Here is a 22,255-nt window from a genome sequence, read left to right as displayed (position 1 = left end):
CCAAAAGTTCCAGTATCCCTCTCATAGCCAGCCTCATTCAATAGGGAAAAACCCTTTAACCCCTTAAAGTGAATGTCAATTTTGATGCTAAAGTGCCCGTTTTTTAAAAATTCGATTAAAAACAGGGGCACTTTAATTCATCAAAATTTGCATTTCACTCCTGTTGAGAATTTTTTTTTACCTTTTAATCTTCACAGCAGCTCCAGCTTCCTCCGCCCGTCGCAAAGCCTCTTCCTGGGTCTAAAATGAGGAATCCGGCTTCCTCTAATCATGGTGTTGAATCAGACACTGATTCCCCCGGGGGGAAGCGGTGATTGGAGGATGACCTATCCATCATTTCTGATGTCAGAAATGGATTGCAACGACCGGAGGAAGCTGGAGCTGCTGTGAAGATTAAAAGGTAAGTTTTTTTTCTCAACAGGAGTGAAATGTAAATTTTGATGAATTAAAGTGCCCCTGTTTTTAATCAAATTTTTAAAAACCGGGCACTTTAGCATCAAAATTGACATTAAAGCAATTTCAGTGCCCTGTCAGTGCTGCCCAAATGTATATCCCCATAATTAAAGGATAAATATGTTCCATATGTTGTCCACAGAGGATTAACTCCAAAGTGCTGCATCCTTCCAACTCTAGAAGGCAAGAGCACTTACCCGTGGATCCAGTTGCAGAGCAGAGAACAGCTCCTCAGGTATGACAGACTCAGCCGACCTCTAACAGGGACCTGTAGAAAAAGAAAAACATAATTTATGCTTACCTGATAAATTTATTTCTCTTGTTGTGTATCCAGTCCACGGATCATCCATTACTTGCGGGATATTCTCCTTCCCAACAGGAAGCTGCAAGAGGATCACCCACAGCAGAGCTGCTATATAGCTCCTCCCCTAACTGCCATATCCAGTCATTCAACCAAAGACAAGCAGAGAAAGGAGAAACCATAGGGTGCAGTGGTGACTGTAGTTTAAAATTTAAAAAATACCTGCCTTAAAATGACAGGGCGGGCCGTGGACTGGATACACCACAAGAGAAATAAATTTAGCAAGTAAGCATAAATTATGTTTTCTCTTGTAAGGTGTATCCAGTCCACGGATCATCCATTACTTGTGGGATACCAATACCAAAGCTAAAGTACACGGATGAAGGGAGGGACAAGGCAGGTACTTAAACGGAAGGTACCACTGCCTGTAAAACCTTTCTCCCAAAAATAGCCTCCGAAGAAGCAAAAGTATCAAATTTATAGAATTTTGAAAAGGTATGCAGCGAAGACCAAGTCGCCGCCTTGCAAATCTGTTCAACAGAAGCCTCATTTTTAAAGGCTCATGTGGAAGCAACAGCTCTAGTAGAATGAGCTGTAATCCTTTCAGGAGGCTGCTGGCCAGCAGTCTCATAAGCTAAGCGGATTATACTTCTTAGCAAAAACGAAAGAGAGGTTGCCGAAGCCTTTTGGCCTCTCCTCTGTCCAGAGTAGACAACAAACAAAGCAGATGTTTGACGAAAATCTTTAGTAGCTTGTAAATAATACTTTAAAGCACGAACCACATCAAGATTGTGTAATAGACGTTCCTGGCCAGCAGTCTCATAAGCTAAGCGGATTATACTTCTTAGCCAAAACGAAAGAGAGGTTGCCGAAACCTTTTGGCCTCTCCTCTGTCCAGAGTAGACAACAAACAAAGCAGATGTTTGACGAAAATCTTTAGTAGCTTGTAAATAATACTTTAAAGCACGAACCACATCAAGATTGTGTAATAGACGTTCCTTCTTTGAAGAAGGATTAGGACACAATGATGGAACAACAATCTCCTGATTGATATTCTTATTAGATACCACCTTAGGTAAAAACCCAGGTTTGGTACGCAGAACTACCTTATCTGCATGGAAGATCAGATAAGGAGAATCACATTGTAAGGCAGATAACTCGGAAACTCTACAAGCCGAGGAAATAGCTACCAAAAAAATAACTTTCCAAGATAAAAGTTTGATATCTATGGAATGAAGAGGTTCAAACGGAACCCCCTGAAGAACTTTAAGAACCAAATTTAAGCTCCAAGGTGGAGCAACAGGTTTAAACACAGGCTTGATTCTAACTAAAGCCTGACAAAATGCCTGAACGTCTGGAACATCCACCAGACGCTTGTGCAAAAGAATAGATAGTGCAGAAATCTGTCCCTTTACGGAACTAGCTGACAATCCTTTTTTGGAGAAAAGATAATATCCTGGGAATCCTGACCTTACTCCATGAGTAGCCCTTGGATTCACACCAATAAAGATATTTACGCCATATCTTATGATAGATTTTCCTGGTGACAGGCTTTCGTGCCTGAATTAAGGTATCAATGACTGACTCGAAGAAACCACGCTTTGATAAAATCAAGCGTTCAATCTCCAGGCAGTCAGCCTCAGAGAAATTAGATTTGGATGGTTGAAAGGACCTTGAAGTAGAAGGTCCTGTCTCAGTGGCAGAGTCCATGGTGGAAAGGATGACATGTCCACCAGATCTGCATAACAAGTCCTGTGTGGCCATGCAGGTGCTATCAAGATCACCGATGCTCTTTCCTGCTTGATTTTGGCAATCAGACGAGGGAGCAGAGGAAATGGTGGAAACACATAACCCAGATTGAAGGACCAAGGCGCTGCTAGAGCATCTATCAGCGTTGCCTTGGGGTCCCTGGACCTGTATCCGTAACAAGGAAGCTTGGCGTTCTGGCGAGACGCCATGAGATCCAGTTCTGGTTTGCCCCAATGATGAATCAATTGTGCAAACACCTCCGCATGGAGTTCCCACTCCCCCGGATGAAAAGACTGTCGACTTAGAAAATCCGCCTCCCAGTTCTCTACACCTGGGATATGGATAGCTGATAGGTGGCAAGAGTGAATCTCTGCCCAGCGAATTATCTTTGAGACTTCTAACATCGCTAGGGAACTCCTTGTTCCCCCTTGATGGTTGATGTAAGCCACAGTCGTGATGTTGTCCGACTGAAATCTGATGAACCTCATTGTCGCTAGCTGAGGCCAAGCCTGAAGAGCATTGAATATCGCACTTAGTTCCAGAATGTTTATTGGAAGGAGTGTCTCCTCCTGAGTCCACGATCCCTGAGCCTTCAGGGAGTTCCAGACTGCCCCCCAGCCTAGAAGGCTGGCATCTGTCGTTACAATTGTCCAATCTGGCCTGCGAAAGGTCATTCCCTTGGACCGATGGACCCGAGATAGCCACCAGAGAATAGAATCCCTGGTCTCTTGATCCAGATTTAGTAGAGGGGACAAATCTGTGTAATCCCCATTCCACTGACTGAGCATGCATAGTTGCAGCGGTCTGAGATCTAGACGTGCAAATGGCACTATGTCCATTGCCGCTACCATTAAGCTGATTACTTCCATACACTGAGCCATCGAAGGGCGAGAAGTGGAATAAAGAACACGGCAGGAATTTAGAAGTTTTGATAACCTGGACTCTGTCAGGTAAATCCTCATTTCTACAGAATCTATTAGAGTTCCCAGAAAGGAGACTCTTGTGAGAGGGGATAGAGAACTCTTTTCCTCGTTCACCTTCCACCCATGCGACCTCAGAAATGCCAGAACTATGTCCGTATGAGACTTGGTAATTTGGAAATTTGACGCCTGTATCAGAATGTCGTCTAAATAAGGGGCCACTGCTATGCCCCGCGGTCTTAGGACCGCCAGAAGTGACCCCAGAACCTTTGTAAAGATTCTTGGGGCTGTAGCTAACCCAAAGGGAAGAGCCACAAACTGGTAATGCCTGTTCAGGAAGGCAAACCTGAGAAACCGATGATGATCTTTGTGTATCGGAATGTGAAGATAAGCATCCTTTAAATCCACTGTAGTCATGTATTGACCCTCCTGGATCATAGGTAGGATGGTACGAATAGTCTCCATGTTGAATGATGGAACTCTGAGGAATTTGTTTAAAATCTTGAGATCTAAAATTGGCCTGAAGGTTCCCTCTTTTTTGGGAACCACAAACAGATTTGAGTAAAATCCCTGTCCTTGTTCCTCCTGTGGAACTGGATGGATCACTCCCATAACTAGGAGGTCTTGAACACAGTGTAAGAATGCCTCTCTCTTTATCTGGTTTGCAGATAATTGTGAAAGGTGAAATCTCCCTTTTGGAGGAGAAGCTTTGAAGTCCAGAAGATACCCCTGGGATACAATTTCCAACGCCCAGGGATCCTGGACATCTCTTGCCCAAGCCTGGGCGAAGAGCGAAAGTCTGCCCCCTACTAGATCCGTTAACCGGATAGGGGGCTGATACTTCATGCTGTCTTAGGGGCAGCAGCAGGCTTTTTGGCCTGCTTACCTTTATTCCAGGTCTGGTTAGGTCTCCAGACCGACTTGGACTGGGCAAAAGTTCCCTCTTGTTTTGCATTAGAGGAAGTTGATGCCGTACTCGCCTTGAAGTTTCGAAAGGCACGGAAATTAGTCTGTTTGGCCCTTGATTTGGACCTATCCTGAGGAAGGGCATGACCTTTTCCTCCAGTGATATCAGAAATGATCTCCTTCAAACCAGGCCCGAATAGGGTTTGCCCCTTGAAGGGAATGTTAAGCATCTTAGACTTTGAAGTAACGTCAGCTGACCATGATTTAAGCCATAGCGCTCTGCGCGCTTGAATAGCAAAACCAGAATTTTTAGCCGTTAGTTTAGTCAAATGAACAATGGCATCAGAAACAAAAGAATTGGCTAGCTTAAGTGCTCTAAGCTTGTCAAGTATGTCATCCAATGGGGTCTCTACCTGTAAAGCCTCTTCCAGAGACTCAAACCAGAAAGCCGCAGCAGCAGTGACTGGGGCAATGCATGCAAGGGGCTGTAGAATAAAACCTTGTTGAATAAACATTTTCTTAAGGTAACCCTCAAATTTTTTATCCATTGGATCTGAGAAAGCACAACTGTCCTCGACAGGGATAGTAGTACACTTAGCTAGGGTAGAAACTGCTCCCTCCACCTTAGGGACTGTCTGCCATAAGTCCCGTGTGGTGGCATCTATTGGAAACATTTTCTTAAAAATAGGAGGGGGAGAGAACGGCACACCTGGTCTATCCCATTCCTTAGTAATAATTTCTGTAAACCTTTTAGGTATTGGAAAAACATCAGTGCACACCGGCACTGCATAGTATTTGTCCAATCTACACAATTTTTCTGGCACTGCAATTGTATCACAGTCATTCAGAGAAGCTAAAACCTCCCTCAACAACACGCGGAGGTGTTCAAGCTTAAATTTAAATGTAGACATATCAGAATCAGGTTGAAACTTTTTTCCTGAGTCAGAAACATCACCCACAGAAAGAAGCTCTCCTTCCTCAGCTTCTGTATATTGTGAGGGAGTATCAGACATAGCTCTTAAAGCGGCAGTATGCTCTGTATTTCTTCTAACTCCAGAGCTGTCTCGCTTTCCTCTAAACCCAGGTAGTCTGGATAATACCGCAGACAGGGTATTATCCATGACCGCCGCCATGTCTTGTAAAGTAAACGCTATGGGCGCAATAGATGTACTTGGCGCCATTAGAGCGTGAGTCCCTTGAGCGGGAGTCAAAGGGTCTGACACGTGGGGCGAGTTAGTCGGCATAACTTCCCCCTCGTCAGATTCCTCTAGTGATAAATTTTTTAAAGACAGAATATGATCTTTATTACTTAAAGTGAAATCAGTACATTTGGTACACATTCTAAGAGGGGGTTCCACCATGGCTTCTAAACATAATGAACAAGGAGTTTCCTCTATGTCAGACATGTTTAAACAGACTAGCAATGAGACCAGCAAGCTTGGAAAACACTTTAAATCAAGTTAACAAGCAAAAAATTAAAACGGTACTGTGCCTTTAAGAGAAACAAATTTTGTCAGAATTTGAAAAACAGTGAAAAAAGCAGTATATCAAACGAAATTTTTACAGTGTGTAGAAAAAGCTAACAGAGTATTGCACCCACTTGAAAATGGATGATTAACCCCTTAGTTCAAAAAACAAATAAAAAAAACGATGTAGACGTTTTTTAACAGCACACCAAACTGCCACAGCCTTGCTGTGGGCCTACCTTCCCCAACAAACGATTTTGGAAAGCCTAAGAGCCCTTGAGAGAGGTCCTATAGCATTCAGGGGACTCCTGGAGGAAGCTGGATGTCTCAGTCTGTAAAAGTTACTGCGCAAAAAAGCGCTAAATTAGGCCCCTCACATTCATAGTAACACAGTGGAAAGCCTCAGGAAACTGTTTCTAGGCAAATTTAAGCCAGCCATGTGGAAAAAAACTAGGCCCCAATAAAGTTTTATCACCAAAGTATATATAAAAACGTTTAAACATGCCAGCAAACGGTTTATATTGCAAATCTATAAGAGTATTACCTCAGAAAGTAAGCATGATACCAGTCGCTATTAAATCACTGTATTCAGGCTTACCTTACATAAATCTGGTAACAGCAGCATTTTCTAGCATTCACATCTTTAAGAAAAAAATTTAACTGCACATACCTCATAGCAGGATAACCTGCACGCCATTCCCCCGCTGAAGTTACCTCTCTCTTCAGTCATGTGTGAGAACAGCAATGGATCTTATTTACAACCTGCTAAGATAATAGAAATCACAGGCAGATTCTTCTTCTATTTTATGCCTGGGACAAAATAGTACAACTCCGGTACAATTTAAAAATAACAAACTTTTGATTGAAGAAAAAAAACAACTACATTACACCACTTCTCTCTTACTACCTCCATGCTTGTTGAGAGTTGCAAGAGAATGACTGGATATGGCAGTTAGGGGAGGAGCTATATAGCAGCTCTGCTGTGGGTGATCCTCTTGCAACTTCCTGTTGGGAAGGAGAATATCCCGCAAGTAATGGATGATTCGTGGACTGGATACACCTTACAAGAGAAAACAGAGTAACTAACCCTGATTTTCTATAAAGGGGTAGCATAAATGTTGGAAGGGAAGCAAAGACTACCTCGCCATCTTCCAACTGCTAAATGCCACCATTACTCTTACTAGAGAGGTTTACATGGACACAGCATATCCCTAATCCTTGCTTGCAGGGACAAGTACCCATTAAAGGATTTATATCTTCAGACATCCTCCTAATATACAAGGCAAATAATGACTTGGGGTGTATGGCTTTGCTGGGGTGTTCTTTGCCTCCTCCTGGTGGCCAGGAGTTTAATTCCCACTAATAATTAGAATGGATTTGTGGACTCTCCATGTCATTGCAAATAAAAATATTTTTTCTGGTAAATTTTAAAGTTATTTTTCTACTCCTCCTGTATCATGCAACAGCAATCAGCCAATCACAAATGCAAATATGTATAAACAGTGAATTCTTGCCCATGCTCAGTAGGATCTGGTGACTCAAAAGTATAAATATAAAAATACATTTTGTTAATGGAAGTAAAATTGCAAAATCTTTCTGAATCATTAAAGTGTCCCATTAAACACATTGATACTCTATTAAATAACCAGGATGGCCTCCGAGTTGGGGTAAATAGACGTGATCGATTGCTAGTAAGGCTAAAGTCCCCATTGTTCCATGTGTACGTGTAAAGCTTGCTCGCATTTGATGCTTTTTCTTTTTCAATTTCTCTATCTTTGATGTGTAAACATAAATAGATCATTTTGAATTATAGCGTTTTCACTATATGCAATAAAAACATAATTTATGCTTACGTGATAAATTCCTTTCTCCTGTAGTGTAGTCAGTCCACGGGTCATCATTACTTATGGGATATTAACTCCTCCCCAACAGGAAGTGCAAGAGGATCACCCAAGCAGAGCTGCTACACAGCTCCTCCCCTCTACGTCACACCCAGTCATTCGACCGAGAACCAAACGAGAAAGGAGAAACTATAGGGTGCAGTGGTGACTGGAGTATAATTTAAAAATTTAGACCTGCCTTAAAAAACAGGGCGGGCCGTGGACTGGCTACACTACAGGAGAAAGGAATTTATCAGGTAAGCATAAATTATGTTTTCTCCTGTTAAGTGTAGTCAGTCCACGGGTCATCATTACTTATGGGATACCAATACCAAAGCTAAGTACACGGATGACGGGAGGGACAGGCAGGATCTCTATACGGAAGGAACCACTGCCTGAAGAACCTTTCTCCCAAAAACAGCCTCCGAAGAAGCAAAAGTGTCAAATTTGTAAAATTTGTAAAAAGTATGAAGAGAAGACCAAGTTGCAGCCCTGCAAATCTGTTCAACAGAGGCCTCGTTCTTAAAGGCCCAAGTGGAAGCCACAGCTCTAGTAGAATGAGCTGTAATCCTTTCAGGAGGTTGCTGTCCAGCAGTCTCATAGGCCAAGCGTATTATGCTACGAAGCCAAAAGGATAGAGAGGTAGCAGATGCTTTTTGACCTCTCCTCTGTCCAGAATAAACGACAAACAGGGAAGAAGTTTGGCGAAAATCTTTAGTTGCCTGTAAATAAAATTTCAGGGCACGGACTACATCTAGATTGTGCAGAAGTCGTTCCTTCTTTGAAGAAGGGTTAGGACACAATGATGGAACAACAATCTCTTGATTGATATTCTTGTTAGTGACTACCTTAGGTAAGAACCCAGGTTTAGTACGCAGAACTACCTTATCTGAATGAAAAATCAGATACGGAGAATCACAATGTAAGGCTGATAACTCAGAGACTCTACGAGCCGAGGAAATAGCCATTAAAAACAGAACTTTCCAAGATAACAGCTTGATATCAATGGAATGAAGGGGTTCAAACGGAACACCCTGTAAAACGTTAAGAACTAAGTTTAAGCTCCACGGTGGAGCTACAGTCTTAAACACAGGCTTAATTCTAGCCAAAGCCTGACAAAAAGCCTGAACGTCTGGAACTTCTGACAGACGTTTGTGTAGAAGGATGGACAGAGCTGAGATCTGTCCCTTTAAAGAAATTGCAGATAAACCCTTTTCTAAACCTTCTTGTAGAAAAGATAATATCCTGGGAATCCTAACCTTACTCCATGAGTAACCCTTGGATTCGCACCAGTGTAAGTATTTATGCCATATCTTATGGTAAATCTTCCTGGTAACAGGCTTCCTAGCCTGTATTAAGGTATCAATTACTGGCTCCGAAAATCCACGCTTTGATAAAATTAAGCGTTCAATTTCCATGCAGTCAGCTTCTGAGAAATTAGATTTTGATGTTTGAAAGGACCCTGAATTAGAAGGTCCTGTCTCAGAGGCAGAGACCAAGGTGGACAGGATGACATGTCCACTAGATCTGCATACCAGGTCCTGCGTGGCCACGCAGGCGCTATTAGAATCACTGATGCTTTCTCCTGTTTGATCCTGGCAATCAAACGAGGAAGCATCGGGAAGGGTGGAAACACATAAGCCATCCTGAAGGTCCAAGGTGCTGTCAAGGCATCTATCAGGACCGCTCCCGGGTCCCTGGACCTGGACCCGTAACGAGGAAGCTTGGCGTTCCGGCGAGACGCCATGAGATCCATATCTGGTTTGCCCCAACGTCGAAGTATTTGGGCAAAGACCTCCGGATGAAGTTCCCACTCCCCCGGATGAAAAGTCTGGCGACTTAGGAAATCCGCCTCCCAGTTCTCCACTCCTGGGATGTGGATCGCTGACAGGTGGCAAGAGTGAGACTCTGCCCAGCGAATTATCTTTGATACTTCCATCATCGCTAAGGAACTTCTTGTCCCCCCCTGATGGTTGATGTAAGCCACAGTCGTGATGTTGTCCGACTGAAACCTGATGAACCTCAGGGTTGCTAACTGAGGCCAAGCCAGAAGGGCATTGAGAACTGCTCTCAATTCCAGAATGTTTATTGGAAGGAGACTCTCCTCTTGAGTCCATGATCCCTGAGCCTTCAGGGAATTCCAGACAGCGCCCCAACCTAGTAGGCTGGCGTCTGTAGTTACAATTGTCCAGTCTGGCCTGCTGAAGGGCATCCCCCTGGACAGATGTGGCCGAGAAAGCCACCATAGAAGAGAATCTCTGGTCTCTTGATCCAGATTCAGCGTAGGGGACAAATCTGAGTAATCCCCATTCCACTGACTTAGCATGCACAATTGCAGCGGTCTGAGGTGCAGGCGCAAAAGGAACTATGTCCATTGCCGCTACCATTAAGCCGATTACCTCCATGCATTGAGCCACTGACGGGTGTTGAATGGAATGAAGGGCACGGCAAGCATTTAGAAGCTTTGTTAACCTGTCCTCTGTCAGGTAAATTTTCATTTCTACAGAATCTATAAGGGTCCCCAAGAAGGGAACTCTTGTGAGTGGTAAGAGAGAACTCTTCTCCTCGTTTACTTTCCACCCATGCGACCTTAGAAATGCCAGTACTAACTCTGTATGAGACTTGGCAGTTTGAAAGCTTGACGCTTGTATCAGAATGTCGTCTAGGTACGGAGCTACCGAAATTCCTCGCGGTCTTAGTACCGCCAGAAGAGAGCCCAGAACCTTTGTAAAGATTCTTGGAGCCGTAGCCAACCCGAAGGGAAGAGCTACAAACTGGTAATGCCTGTCTAGGAAGGCAAACCTTAGATACCGGAAATGCTCTCTGTGAATCGGTATGTGAAGGTAAGCATCCTTTAAATCCACTGTGGTCATGTACTGACCTCTTTGGATCATGGGTAAGATTGTCCGAATAGTTTCCATCTTGAATGATGGAACTCTTAGGAATTTGTTTAGGATCTTTAAATCCAATATTGGTCTGAAGGTTCCCTCTTTTTTGGGAACCACAAACAGATTTGAGTAAATCCCTTGTCCGTGTTCCGACCGCGGATACACAGCGTAGAAACGCCTCTTTCTTTATCTGGTTTGTTGACAACCTTGAAAGGTGAAATCTCCCTTGTGGAGGAGAAGCTTTGAAGTCCAGAAGATATCCCTGAGATATGATCTTCAACACCCAGGGATCCTGGACATCTCTTGCCCAAGCCTGGGCGAAGAGAGAGAGTCTGCCCCCCACTAGATCCGTTTCCGGATCGGGGGCCCTCACTTCATGCTGTCTTAGGGGCAGCAGCAGGTTTTCTGGCCTGCTTGCCCTTGTTCCAGGCCTGGTTAGGTTTCCAGCCCTGTCTGTAGCGAGCAACAGCTCCTTCCTGTTTTGGAGCAGAGGAAGTTGAAGCTGCTCCTGCCTTGAAGTTACGAAAGGCACGAAAATTAGACTGTCTAGCCCTGGGTTTGGCTCTGTCTTGAGGCAGGGCATGGCCTTTACCTCCCGTAATATCAGCGATAATTTCTTTCAAACCGGGCCCGAATAAAGTCTGCCCCTTGAAAGGTATGTTAAGTAATTTCGATTTAGAAGTTACATCAGCTGACCAGGATTTTAGCCACAGCGCTCTGCGCGCCTGAATGGCGAATCCGGAATTCTTAGCCGTAAGTTTAGTTAAGTGTACTACGGCATCAGAAATAAATGAATTAGCTAGCTTAAGGGTTTTAAGCTTGTGTGTAATCTCATCTAATGGAGCTGAGTCTCTTCCAGAGACTCAAACCAAAATGCTGCCGCAGCCGTGACAGGCGCAATGCATGCAAGGGGTTGTAATATAAAACCTTGTTGAACAAACATTTTCTTAAGGTAACCCTCTAACTTTTTAACCATTGGATCTGAAAAGGCACAGCTATCCTCCACCAGGATAGTGGTACGCTTAGCTAAAGTAGAAACTGCTCCCTCCACCTTAGGGACCGTTTGCCATAAGTCCCGTGTGGTGGCGTCTATTGGAAACATTTTTCTGAATATAGGAGGGGGTGAGAAAGGCACACCGGGTCTATCCCACTCCTTAGTAATAATTTCAGTAAGTCTCTTAGGTATAGGAAAAACGTCAGTACTCGTCGGTACCGCAAAATATTTATCCAACCTACACATTTTCTCTGGGATTGCAACTGTGTTACAATCATTCAGAGCCGCTAACACCTCCCCTAGCAATACACGGAGGTTTTCCAGCTTAAACTTAAAATTTGAAATGTCTGAATCCAGTTTATTTGGATCAGATCCGTCACCCGCAGAATGAAGCTCTCCGTCCTCATGCTCTGCCAATTGTGACGCAGTATCAGACATGGCCCTAGCATTATCGGTATACTCTGTTCTCATCCCAGAGTGATCTTGTTTACCTCTAAGTTCTGGCAATTTAGACAAAACTTCAGTCATAACATTAGCCATGTCTTGTAGAGTGATTTGTAATGGCCGCCCTGATGTACTTGGCGTTACAATATCACGCACCTCCTGAGCAGGAGATGCAGGTACTGACACGTGAGGCAAGTTAGTCGGCATAACTTCCCCCTCGTTGTCTGGTGAATGTTGCTTAACATGTACAGATTGACTTTTATTTAAAGTAGCATCAATGCAATTAGTACATAAATTTCTATTGGGCTCCACCTTGGCTTTTGAACATATTGCACAAAGAGATTCCTCTGTGTCAGACATGTTTAAACAAACTAGCAATTAGACTAGCAAGCTTGGAAATACTTTTCAACTAAATTTACAAGCAATATGTAAAAATGTTACTGTGCCTTTAAGAAGCACACAAAAACTGTCACAGTTGAATAACAATGAACCGGATTAGTTATAGAAACCAAATTTAGCAAAGGATTGCACTCATTAGCAATGGATGACTAACCCTTAATATCAGAAAAAACGTACAACAATTGAAAATATAAGCGTTTTTATCACAGTCAAGCACAGTCTCACAGGTCTGCTGTGAGTGATTACCTCCCTCAAAACTAGTTTTGAAGATCCCTGAGCTCTGTGGAGACGTCCTGGATCATGCAGGGAGAAAAAGACAGACTGTGACTGAATTTCTGATGCGTAGTAAAAGCTCCAAAATAGGCCCCTCCCACTCACACTACAACAGTGAGGGAAGCTCAGTAAACTGTTTTAATTTAAAACTAACGACAGCCATGTGGAAAATAAAGCCCAAAACAATTTTCACCAAGTACCTCAGATAATTAAACAATTTAACATGCCAGTAAACGTTTAAAATCTAATATATGAAATGTCATTAAAAAGCCTGCTGCTAGTCGCTCACACTGCAAGTTAGGCTAAAAATTATATGCATACAGTATTTTCCCAGTGAAGTGCCATTCCCCAGAAATACTTAAGTGTAAACATATATACATATCAGCCTGATACCAGTTGCTACTACTGCATTTAAGGCTGTACTTACATTATATCGGTATTAGCAGTATTTTCTCAATCAATTCCATTCCTTAGAAAATAATATACTGCAACATACCTCTTTGCAGGTGAACCTGCCCGCTGTCCCCTGATCTGAAGTTACCTTACTCCTCAGAATGGCCGAGAACAGCAAACGGATCTTAGTTACGTCCGCTAAGATCATATACAAAAACTCAGGTAGATTCTTCTTCAAATTCTGCCTGAGAAGGAAACAACACACTCCGGTGCCGTTTAAAATAACAAACTTTTGATTGAAGATATAAAAAACTAAGTTTAATCACCACAGTCCTCTCACACATCCTATCTATTAGTTGGGTGCAAGAGAATGACTGGGTGTGACGTAGAGGGGAGGAGCTGTGTAGCAGCTCTGCTTGGGTGATCCTCTTGCACTTGGACTGACTACACTTAACAGGAGAAATAGGCAAACATTTTCTAGGCTAAAAGATGCACTGAGAGTTTGTATTTTGTTTAGCATTTACAGATTTCTATTTTTTTTTTTAAAGAGGGGAAATATGGCAAAACTTATCAATCAAACATGTAAAAGTAGGTGAGTTCCTGGTTTCAGCTTTCCCTTAAAGGGACATAAAACCCCAAAGATTTTTTTCTGACAAATTTCACTTAGATCCATTTCCATCCTCCTGTATCATGTGACAGCCATCAGCCAATCTCAAATGCATATATGTATATTCTGTGAATGCTTGCACATGCTCAGTGGATGCTGGTTACTCAAAAAATGTAAGAATTGAATGTTTAGACTGTGCACATTTTGTTAATGGAAGTAAATTGTAAAGTTATTTAAATACGCATGCTCAATCTGAATCATGAAAGTTTAATTTTTTACTTGAGTGTCCCTTTAAAGGTAATTTACATTTAAATTATTTTTACTTGGTTGTATACTTTTTAAGACCTCATATTAATCTTTTCCTCGTTCAAAGCCTACTTCACACATGACTGAAGTCTTTTAATGTATTAATACCTAATAATGTGTGTTCAAACGATGACCTCTCAATCTAGCATTTCTCATTAAAATCTAATTTTCTCATACATTGTATATTGCAAAATGCCGTAAGCTATTTCATCTTTTATCATATCGCCCACTCTGCTCTAGATATTAAAGGGAAGCAAGCCATTACATATATATCATATTTAATTTAGGTTCCAATAAAGTTTTTTTTTTATTATTTTATGGAAACCAATCTTTTAGATTTTACCATGGAAACCAGACATTTTAGAGTATTCAGATCTTACCTAACAATGCAGATTCTGTGATGCATTTAAAACTGTCCTTCACCTATCTACCAGTCAGTAACAGGCTGTGCATAAAAGTCAGACACTGATTAATGCCTCTCTGTTGAGGCTTCTCAATGTCATTTATGTTTTACTTCTGTTGCGTTTTGCTTTGTCTCCCCGGCTGATTTCCCCCTTTCTATCCACCCTCTCCTGTTGCCTTTTCATGTTTATCATCCATCTCTGCATCAATCTCTGACCTGCTCTCAAAGCAAAGAGATCAGAGGGTCTGACTTTTCCTGAGAACAAAACATATATTCTTTAAGTCTTTCCCCACCATATTCAATATCTTCCTTTGGATTTTTGTAACAAACTTGTTTGCTGAACATAAGCAAATCCGTTTACCTGAAAGTGGAGACCACCAAATAGCCGATCTTTTAAGTTCACCAAATTAGGGAAATTATTTTGTAACTGCACGCTGCCTAGAAATATTGGGACCCTATAGTATTGTTCTAACTAATAAGAGGATATCTGTGAGAAAACAGGTCAGCTTTCATGATATATATATATACTTAATTATTTTACTTAGCCATATGTAAAAGGACCCTAAAGTCAAAATTAAAGGGATACTAAACCCACATTTTTTCTTTCATGATTCAGATAGAGTCTGCAATTTTAAGCTAATTTCTAATTTATTCCTATTATCAATTTTTCCATGTTCTCTTGATATATTTATTTAAAAAGCTTAGGAGCCAGCCCATTTGTAAAGCTTAGGAGCCAGCCCATTTGTAAAGCTTAGGAGCCAGCCCATTTGTAAAGCTTAGGAGCCAGCCCCTTTGTAAAGCTTAGGAGCCAGCCCCTTTGTAAAGCTTAGGAGCCAGCCCATTTGTAAAGCTTAGGAGCCAGCCCATTTGGGTTTAGTATTCCTTTAAATCTTCATGATTCATACAGAATATGAAGTTTTAAAAAACATTCCAATTTACTTCCATTCTTAAAGGGACACTCAAGTCAAAATGAAACTCAGATGATTCAAATAAAATATAAAATAAAATGTGCACAGTCTTTCTATATTTACACTTTTTGAGTCACCAGTTCCTACTGAGAATATTCGTATATGCATTTGTGATTGGCTGATGGCTGTCACATGATACAGGAGTGGAAATAGACATAACTTTGAAATGTGTCAGAAAAAAAATCTACTTATTTAAAGTTCAGACTAACTGCAATTGTATTCTATTGTTATCATGCATTTGTTTATTATGACAATCTACTGTATTTACTGTTCTTTTAAGTTGTGCACAATCTTTTTATATGCAAACTTTCTGAGGCACCAGCTACTACTGAGCACGTGCAAGAGTTCAAAGTGTATACGTTGAAGTCTTTGATAAGCTGATAGCTGTCACAGCAAATTAAAATCATTTTTTAAAGTTGTCAGAATATACTTCTATTGCATTGTATTTTTATTATGCATGTGTTGATTATGCAAATCTACTGTATTTAATGGTCCTTTAAGGTAGAGAGTGTTGCTATGTAAAAAAACAAAATGTATGCTTACCTGATAAATGTTCTTTCCGGATATGGTGAGTCTACGACGTCCTCAATTACTAGTGGGGAATATCACTCCTGGCCAGCAGGAGGAGGCAAAGAGCACCACAGCAAAGCTGTTAAGTGTCACAACCCTATCCATAAACCTCAGTTATTCGAGCGAAGGAAAATGGAAAAAATGAATAACAAAATGGTGTAGAGGTGCCTGAGGTTTAGTAAAAATAAAGGTCTTAAATAAAAGGGTGAGGTCATGGACTCACCATATCCAGAAATACATTTATCATGTAAGCATACATTTTGTTTACTTTCCTAAGATATGGTGAGTCCATGGCATCCTCAATAACTAGTGGGAACCAATACCCAAGCTAAAGGACACAGAGGACAAGGGAGGGATAACAAGACAGGCAGGCCTAAACAGAAGGCACCACCGCTTGAAGAACCTTTCTCCCAAAAGAAGCCTCAGTCGAGGCAAAAGTATCAAATTTGGAAAATTTTTGAAAAAGTGTGCAGAGAGGATCAAGTTACAGCCTTGCAAATCTGTTCCACAGAAGATTCATTCTTGAAAGCCCAAGAATAGGAGACAGCCCTGGTGGAATGAGCTGTAACTCTCTCAGGAGGCTGCTGACCAGCAATCTCACAAGCAAAACTAATAATACTTCTTAACCAGAGTGAAAAAGAAGTAGCAGTAGCTTTCTGACCCTTACGCTTTCCTGAGAAAAAACAAAAAGGGCAGAAGACTGGCGAAAATCCTTAGTCGCCTGTAGATAGAACTTAAGAGCACGCACAACATCCAAATTGTGCAACAGACGTTCCTTATGAGGAGGAGTATTAGGACAGAGATAAGGAACAACAATTTCCTAATTAAAGAGAAAGCCACCACGGGAGAGAGTCTCTTGCTGACTGATCTAGATCTATCCTCTGAGAGAGATCCGCATGGTCTCTGTTCCTTTGCCTGAGCATGCATAACAACTGCAGAGCTCTCAAATGGAATCAAGCAAAGGGAATGATGTCCATGGAACCGACCATCAGACCAATTACCTCCATACATTGAGCCACTGTTGGCCGAACAGTAGACTGCAGAGAGAGGCAAGAGGAAAGAATCTTTGATTTTCTGACCTCCGTCAGAAATATTTTCATAGATAGGGAATCTATTATGGTCCCTAAGAAAACTACCCTTGTAGCTGGAACAAGGGAACTCTTTTCCAGATTCACTTTCCAACTGCGGAAACACAGAAAAGACAACAAGATCTCTGTATGAGAATTTACTTGTTGAAAAGATGGCGCTTGAACCAATATGTCGTCCAGGTATGGCTCTACAGCAATTCCCCCGAGACCTGATCACTGCCAATAGAGCCCCCAGAGCAAATTCTGGGACCTATGGCAAGGCCAAACGGAAGAGCCACAAACTGAAAGTGTTTGTCTAGAAAGGTGAATCTCAGGAACTTGTGATGATCCCTGTGAAGGGGAACATGAAGATACGCATCCTTCAAGTCTATGGCTGTCATGAACTGACCCTCTTGGACTAAAGTATGAATGGAACAAATAGTTTCCATCTTTAAGGACGGTACTCTGAGAAATTTGTTTAGACAGTTCAAGTCCAAAATAGGTCCCTCTTTTTTGGGAACCAACGAACAGATTGGAATTGTGCTCACTCTCGTAGAGTTATTATGAGTGAGCACTGATTGGCTAAAATGCAAGTCTGTCAAAAGAACTGAGATAAAGGGGCAGTTTGCAGAGGCTAACATACAAGGTAATCACAGAGGTAAAAAGTGTATTAATATAACCGTGTTGGTTATGTAAAACCGGGAAATTAGTAATAAAGGGATTACCTAATTTTTTAAACAATAAACATTTTCAAGTAGAACGTCCCTTTAAACTAATAGCTATTTTCATTGTACTTACCATGCGTTACATGCAGGTACAATGCTTTGCCATTCCTGAGAAGGATACCGCTGATGAGTCAATCATAAGCAGCGCACTGACGTATTTATTAACCACTGGCCGCACCATGCTCAAGAACAGCATGGGAGCATTCTACGTGCTTAATTATATGCCTAATTAATTTGCAGGGGTTAAACAATGTGATAAAAAAATTATAATAAAATTCACTAATAAAATAAAGCATTTTTTATTTTTGCACTAGATTGTTTATTTAATAATATTAAATATATTTTTATTTACTTTTCATTTTCAAACATATTAGAGGGTCTGAATTTTTAAACATATGACAAAAAAGTAATTTAGTGAGAAGTTAACAGATTTTTTTTAAAATGGAACACAGAGAAAAAAGTACTGAAAAATATCAGCAGAGGTAATGGTATAGGAGTATAACGTCGATCTGAAAAGGGAGGCAGGGGATGAATCCCTGCGACCGATAACAACCATAAAATTAACAGGCAATACTCCCTTCACATCCCTCTGACAAACACTGTACTCTGAGAGGAATTGGGCTTCAGAATGCTTAGAAGCGCCTTTCACAGAAGAAATCAAGCACGACTTGCTTCATCATCCTCCACCGAAGGCAAAGTTTGTGAAACTAAGGTGCGAGTGAGGTGGGAGGTGTATTTATAGGCATTTTGAGGTTTGGGAAACTTTGCCCCCTCCTGGTAGGAATGTATATGTCACTAGCTCATGGACTCTTGGCACTTACATGAAAGAAAAGTAAATAGAGGTTAACTTAAGTGGTTACATTTTCTTCATTCTCTTGGTATCTTTACTTGAAAAAGCAGGAATATAAGCTTACGAGCCGGCCCATTTTTTGGTTCAGCACCCTGGATAGCGCTTGCTGATTGGTGGTTTTATTTAGCAACCAATCAGCAACCGCTACCCAGTTGCTGAACCAAAGATAATCTGGCTCGTAAGCTTACATTCCTGCTTTTTCAAATAAAGATACCAAAAAAACAAAGACAATTTGATAATAGGAATACATAAGAAAGTTGCCTAAAATTGCCTGCTCTCTCTGAATCATGAAAGAAAAAAAACAGAATTTATGTTTACCTGATAAATTACTTTCTCCAACGGTGTGTCCGGTCCACGGCGTCATCCTTACTTGTGGGATATTCTCTTCCCCAACAGGAAATGGCAAAGAGCCCAGCAAAGCTGGTCACATGATCCCTCCTAGGCTCCGCCTTCCCCAGTCATTCGACCGACGTAAAGGAGGAATATTTGCATAGGAGAAACCATATGATACCGTGGTGACTGTAGTTAAAGAAAATAAATTATCAGACCTGATTAAAAAACCAGGGCGGGCCGTGGACCGGACACACCGTTGGAGAAAGTAATTTATCAGGTAAACATAAATTCTGTTTTCTCCAACATAGGTGTGTCCGGTCCACGGCGTCATCCTTACTTGTGGGAACCAATACCAAAGCTTTAGGACACGGATGAAGGGAGGGAGCAAATCAGGTCACCTAAATGGAAGGCACCACGGCTTGCAAAACCTTTCTCCCAAAAATAGCCTCAGAAGAAGCAAAAGTATCAAACTTGTAAAATTTAGTAAAAGTGTGCAGTGAAGACCAAGTCGCTGCCTTACATATCTGATCAACAGAAGCCTCGTTCTTGAAGGCCCATGTGGAAGCCACAGCCCTAGTGGAATGAGCTGTGATTCTTTCAGGAGGCTGCCGTCCGGCAGTCTCATAAGCCAATCTGATGATGCTTTTAATCCAAAAAGAGAGAGAGGTAGAAGTTGCTTTTTGACCTCTCCTTTTACCAGAATAAACAACAAACAAGGAAGATGTTTGTCTAAAATCCTTTGTAGCATCTAAATAGAATTTTAGAGCACGAACAACATCCAAATTGTGCAACAAACGTTCCTTCTTTGAAACTGGATTCGGACACAAAGAAGGCACGACTATCTCCTGGTTAATGTTTTTGTTAGAAACAACTTTCGGAAGAAAACCAGGTTTAGTACGTAAAACCACCTTATCTGCATGGAACACCAGATAAGGAGGAGAACACTGCAGAACAGATAATTCTGAAACTCTTCTAGCAGAAGAAATTGCAACCAAAAACAAAACTTTCCAAGATAATAACTTAATATCAACGGAATGTAAGGGTTCAAACGGAACCCCCTGAAGAACTGAAAGAACTAAATTGAGACTCCAAGGAGGAGTCAAAGGGTTGTAAACAGGCTTGATTCTAACCAGAGCCTGAACAAAGGCTTGAACATCTGGCACAGCTGCCAGCTTTTTGTGAAGTAACACAGACAAGGCAGAAATCTGTCCCTTCAAGGAACTTGCAGATAATCCTTTCTCCAAACCTTCTTGAAGAAAGGATAGAATCTTAGGAATTTTTACCTTGTCCCAAGGGAATCCTTTAGATTCACACCAACAGATATATTTTTTCCATATTTTGTGGTAAATTTTTCTAGTTACAGGCTTTCTGGCCTAAACAAGAGTATCAATGACAGAATCTGAGAACCCTCGCTTTGATAAGATCAAGCGTTCAATCTCCAAGCAGTCAGTTGGAGTGAGATTCAGATGTTCGAACGGACCTTGAACAAGAAGGTCCCGTCTCAAAGGTAGCTTCCATGGTGGAGCCGATGACATATTCACCAGGTCTGCATACCAAGTCCTGCGTGGCCACGCAGGAGCTATCAAGATCACCGATGCCCTCTCCTGATTGATCCTGGCTACCAGCCTGGGGATGAGAGGAAACGGCGGGAATACATAAGCTAGTTTGAAGGTCCAAGGTGCTACTAGTGCATCTACTAGAGTCGCCTTGGGATCCCTGGATCTGGACCCGTAGCAAGGAACCTTGAAGTTCTGACGAGAGGCCATCAGATCCATGTCTGGAATGCCCCACAATTGAGTAATTTGGGCAAATATTTCCGGATGGAGTTCCCACTCCCCCGGATGAAATGTCTGACGACTCAGAAAATCCGCTTCCCAATTTTCCACTCCTGGGATGTGGATTGCAGACAAGTGGCAGGAGTGAGTCTCCGCCCATTGAATGATTTTGGTCACTTCTTCCATCGCCAGGGAACTCCTTGTTCCCCCCTGATGGTTGATGTATGCAACAGTCGTCATGTTGTCTGATCGAAACCGTATGAACTTGGCCTTTGCTAGCTGAGGCCAAGCCTTGAGAGCATTGAGTATCGCTCTCAGCTCCAGAATATTTATCGGTAGAAGAGATTCTTCCCGAGACCAAAGACCCTGAGCTTTCAGGGGTCCCCAGACCGCGCCCCAGCCCACCAGACTGGCGTCGGTCGTGACAATGACCCACTCTGGTCTGCGGAAGCTCATCCCCTGTGACAGATTGTCCAGGGACAGCCACCAACGGAGTGAATCTCTGGTCCTCTGATTTACTTGTATCGTCGGAGACAAGTCTGTATAGTCCCCATTCCACTGACTGAGCATGCACAGTTGTAATGGTCTTAGATGAATGCGCGCAAAAGGAACTATGTCCATTGCCGCTACCATCAAACCTATTACTTCCATGCACTGCGCTATGGAAGGAAGAGGAACAGAATGAAGTATTTGACAAGAGTTTAGAAGTTTTGATTTTCTGGCCTCTGTCAGAAAAATCCTCATTTCTAAGGAGTCTATTATTGTTCCCAAGAAGGGAACCCTTGTTGACGGAGATAGAGAACTCTTTTCTACGTTCACTTTCCATCCGTGAGATCTGAGAAAGGCCAGGACAATGTCCGTGTGAGCCTTTGCTTGAGGAAGGGACGACGCTTGAATCAGAATGTCGTCCAAGTAAGGTACTACTGCAATGCCCCTTGGTCTTAGCACCGCTAGAAGGGACCCTAGTACCTTTGTGAAAATCCTTGGAGCAGTGGCTAATCCGAACGGAAGTGCCACAAACTGGTAATGCTTGTCCAGGAATGCGAACCTTAGGAACCGATGATGTTCCTTGTGGATAGGAATATGTAGATACGCATCCTTTAAATCCACCGTGGTCATGAATTGACCTTCCTGGATGGAAGGAAGAATTGTTCGAATGGTTTCCATTTTGAACGATGGAACCTTGAGAAACTTGTTTAGGATCTTGAGATCTAAGATTGGTCTGAATGTTCCCTCTTTTTTGGGAACTACGAACAGATTGGAGTAGAACCCCATCCCTTGTTCTCCTAATGGAACAGGATGAATCACTCCCATTTTTAACAGGTCTTCTACACAATGTAAGAATGCCTGTTTTTTTATGTGGTCTGAAGACAATTGAGACCTGTGGAACCTCCCCCTTGGGGGAAGCCCCTTGAATTCCAGAAGATAACCTTGGGAGACTATTTCTAGCGCCCAAGGATCCAGAACATCTCTTGCCCAAGCCTGAGCGAAGAGAGAGAGTCTGCCCCCCACCAGATCCGGTCCCGGATCGGGGGCCAACATCTCATGCTGTCTTGGTAGCAGTGGCAGGTTTCTTGGCCTGCTT

General features: G+C 42.2%; 1 protein-coding gene across 2 annotated transcripts in view; it reads right to left on the bottom strand.

Moving 5' to 3' along the window:
• The window catches only part of PIK3C3 (phosphatidylinositol 3-kinase catalytic subunit type 3), a 655,170-nt gene that overhangs the window by 67,369 nt on the left and 565,546 nt on the right, over nt 1–22,255 (bottom strand). The window lies entirely within an intron of this gene.

The sequence above is a fragment of the Bombina bombina genome, chromosome 2 (assembly GCF_027579735.1).
Source record: "Bombina bombina isolate aBomBom1 chromosome 2, aBomBom1.pri, whole genome shotgun sequence".
Lineage (NCBI taxonomy): Eukaryota > Metazoa > Chordata > Amphibia > Anura > Bombinatoridae > Bombina > Bombina bombina.
Note: the sequence above shows the minus strand (reverse complement) of the source record. Positions and strands in the feature narration are given on the sequence as shown.